Source organism: Colius striatus, chromosome 1, assembly GCF_028858725.1.
Source record: "Colius striatus isolate bColStr4 chromosome 1, bColStr4.1.hap1, whole genome shotgun sequence".
In the NCBI taxonomy this organism is placed as follows: domain Eukaryota; kingdom Metazoa; phylum Chordata; class Aves; order Coliiformes; family Coliidae; genus Colius; species Colius striatus.
In genome coordinates this window covers 127,168,901-127,172,988 of record NC_084759.1, presented here as the reverse complement: position 1 = coordinate 127,172,988, position 4,088 = coordinate 127,168,901, and the positions used below count along the sequence as shown (strand labels likewise).

The 4,088-nt window shown below is 45.0% G+C and overlaps 1 pseudogene; it reads right to left on the bottom strand.

Moving 5' to 3' along the window:
• Positions 1-3,184: 3,184 nt before the first annotated feature.
• LOC133624732 (U1 spliceosomal RNA) lies at positions 3,185-3,331 on the bottom strand (annotated as a pseudogene).
• Between the last annotated feature and the right edge of the window lie 757 nt (positions 3,332-4,088).

Below are 4,088 nucleotides of genomic sequence, written 5' to 3'. Positions count from 1 at the left end.
AAAAATAAATGTCACTGAAAACAATTATAGCTAGTCCAGAAAATAAGCAAAGGAACAAGATAGGACACAAGTCAATTGCATATGTGATTTTTTTTTCCCAGGGACACAGTACATCAGATTAATCAAGGTAAAACAGGTGGAGCACAACCTTGATATGAATCTTGCTGCTAGTATTAAGTCCCACAGAGTTAGACATACCTGAAATCTTTGCTATGGTAGCAGTAGAACCAATTCTTGAAGACATTTGTAAAAGCTCTCTCAGGTCACATGGACAACAGTCAAACCAGGAGGGATAAAATAGCTTTTTCATCAAGGAGATCTTTTAAAAATTATTTTTATTTTTTCCCTGGGAAGTTTAATATGAGACAAAGTTGAAAAGATCATTCTTTGGGTACTGCTGGTTTCAAGGAAGGAAAATGTTAAATGAGGCAAGTGACCTGTATATTCTTAACATGAAAGTTTTGAAATAAATATTTATTGAGGGTGTTTCTAGAGTACACAGGATTAAGAGCAAAGATGTAAAGTATATTAGCCTTTAAAGCAGCTGAAATATTAACCCGTCTTAGCCCATTACAACACAGTATAGGGTTTTCTGTGTCTCCATGACCTGGACAGTATAAATTTGCTGCCAGAGGAGCAATGTCAGGCACTTACTGTCCATGCCTACCCCCACTGGGACCCCCTCCCTGGCCTAAGACCCCATTTCACCACATCCTGGGACTGTCAGTCCCTGCCCCAGTGACTCTGCAGCAGCACCCATCTGCAGCTCTGTTGAACTCTTGTTGTGTCCCCATGGAAGTGCAACATGTCTGGGGCCAAGGCTATTCCTGGCTCCCCCATGGGAGCCCTGGCTGCCTCCAGCCCTGGGGAGCTCGCAGCTGGCCTACCTGGGGCCCTGCCACTCACCCTGCTGGCAGGACCCTTCAGGGCCCAGGTGCAGAGTGGGAAGCACACATCATGAGTGCCTGGGCAGCTGACAAGAAGACAGTAGGAGGACACAGTTGTGACTTGCCTTGAAAGGAAAATAAGCTAGGCAGCAGCTCATGGACTTATGGCACACACTCATTCCAGGCTGTTGTGGTTTGGCCCAGCTAGCAGAGCAGCACCACGACAGTCTCTCGCTCAGTGCCCCCATTCACCCATGTCAAACCATGACACAGTCTCACAAAATCTGAGAGGGCAGAAGTGAACATGTAGGTAAGGGTCTTTCCTGCCTTCTGTGCATCGTGGTCCACACCAGTCCCACTGTTGCTCTTGAATATGGACATAAAAATCCTAGGGCTTGTCAATGGCTGCTGATGTGAAGAGGATGTAAAATAGAGTTAATGCAAAATGTGAAGGCTACAGAAAGACTTTTGAATTGCATTGTTAAGGAGAATGCAGATAGTGTTACAAGAGAGAAACAGAAAAAGTTGCAAAGGTGAATGTTTGGCTGTGGTTATGTATTTATAACTGAATCCATTTTCAAAGCCAGCAGAAGAGATGTTTAATGTTTATCTGTGGTTCTTCAAAGCCTCTGGATTGTCTTTTTTTTTTCCTCCTTTAGGGAAGCTAGAAAGATTTTGAACTCCATTATCAATATTTTTTGCACCTTCCTATGCTCAGGACAAGTGTCCTTGAAAGGGTAGCAGTTTTGGATTTAGTGATTGTCATGTAGACAAGGATGTTTTCAAAATAAAGGCACACAATCCATTTGTAAATCTTCCTGAATATATGAAAGTCTAATCAGGCTGATTCAGACAGCCAAACTATGGCATATCTCATTTGAATTCACTCTTCCCCCAGGCCTTGTCTACAAGAAATATGCATACATTGTATTGTAAGTAGAAAACATGAATGATAACAATACTCAGCCTTGGTGGAGTTCTGAATATATTTTAGTTTTAAATGCATTTGAGCATTTACCTTTTTCATGTACTGAATGTAGCTGTAAGAGCGCTTTACAATGCCTTTCCTTGTCGCCAACAATATAGTCCTGAAACAATGCAACCTTCCACTGCCTCATTTCTCCTTACTGTTAGCAGTTGACAATATTTTCTGCTGTAAGCTACATATTTATTGATTTGGTAGATGAACAGTGATCTGGCATACCCTACTCATCTGAGTAGTTCCACCTTACAGTGAGGGTCCTATTGAGTATGAATTTACTGATTGTATGGGCATGATTAGTGCATCTTCCCTCCATTCTGAGAAATCTATATTATTAAAATAATGATTTGCTGAACTGTTGGCTGGTTTTGATTTTCAAGGTTACCTTTCATAGTCTGTATGTAAAGAGTGACACTTCTCACATCATTGAAAGCACTGTTCTTCCTGGCTGTCTCTCTCTCAGTACCTATTTGAAATGTCTTTCTTCTCAACAACAAGCATTTGAGGAAATCAAATAGTCTTATCACTGGACACTGCAGAAAAAAGTGTTGCCCCATCCCCTTGACATCCACCTTTCAAATACTTGTATTAATGAGGTCCTCTCTCAGTCTCTTCTAAACTGAACAGTCCCAGACCCCACAGCCTTTCCTCATAAGAAAGATGCTCCAGTCCACTGATCATCTTGATGGCCCTGTGCTGGACCCTCTCCAGAAGTTCCCTGTCCCTCTTGAGCTGGGAGCCCAGAACTGGACACAGGGCTCCAGATGAGGCCTCACCAGGGCAGAATAGAGGGGGAAGAGAACCTCCCTTGACCTGCTGGCCACACTCTTCTTGATGCATCCCAGGATGCCGTTGGCCATGAGGGCACATTGGTGGCTCGTGGTTAGTTTATTATCAACCAGGACTCCCAGGTATCTCTCTGCAGAGCTGCTCTCCAGCAGTTCATCACCAGTCTGTACTGGTGCATTGGGTTGTTCCTCCCCAGGTGCAAGACTCTGCACTTGTCCTTGTTGAACCTCATGAGGTTCCTCTCTGCCCAACTCTCAAGCCGGCCGAGATCCTGTTGAGTGGCAGCACAGCCTTCTGGGGAGTCAGCCAGTCCTCCCAGTTTGGTACACTCTGTCCCCTCATACAGGTCATTGATGAAGATGTTGAACAAGACTGGGCCTCAGAACTGACTCCTCTGGAACCCCACTGTCCACCAGCTTCCAACTCAATTCTGTGCTACTAATCACCACCCTCTGGGTTTGTCATTCAGCCAATTCTCGATCCACCTCACTGTCCACTCATCCAACTCACAAAAAAAAGACCCAACCAGGGGAGAACATGAACACAGTCCCACGCTGCCCCAAATTATGCAGTCAAGTTTCCCTCATTTGGGGAAATCGCAGGGGTCAGCACACCGGAGTGCAGGAGATGAGCCTCACCCTGGGAAAACCACCTGCCTGATCATGGGAAGTATAAGATGATAAGGTTAGATACAGGTTCTTTTCTCCCAGCCCATTCCTCTCAACTGTTTCCATGATTAGAGGGCCTGTTGTCTCTTCATGTCCTAATGTTGAATCTGAATGTGCATGAGCATTTGATTCTTCTTTGTCTGACCCTAGTTCCATCTCACTTGTGCTAAAAGCCCTAATCTGGTAAAAAACTGAAGAGGGAGTACAAAGATGAATTAGTGCATACAGCATCTCCTCCCTCCCTCTGCCAGAAATGCTAGGAGCAGCTGAAGGTTTCCTTCCTCTCCACTGCTCTTCTTCAGTCAGCTCATGCTTTCCACAGAAGCAGCAAGTCTCAGCTGCCCTAAATAGGCATTTACCTTGAAGGCATCTACCTAGAAGGAGCCCTGGTAACTCTCACATTGTACTGAGTTTGCATGGCAAGGTTTTGGTAGCAGGGTGGCTAAATGGGATGGCTTCTGTGAGAAGCTGCCAGAAGCTTTCCGTATATCTGATAGAGCCAATGCAACTGGCTCCAAGATGAACCCATTGCTGGCCAAGGCCGAGCCCATCAGTGATGGTGGTAGTGCCTCTGGGAGAACATAGTTAAGAAGTTGGAAAAAAAGTGTAATAGTAGCTGGAAGAGAGGTGTGAAAATGTATGAGAGAAACAGCCCTGCAGATACCAAGGTCAGTGAAGAAGTAGAGATATCCCTGCAGTCCATGGTGAAGCCCATGATTAGGCCCTGTCCCTGCAGCCATGCAGGCTACAGGAGAGCAGAGA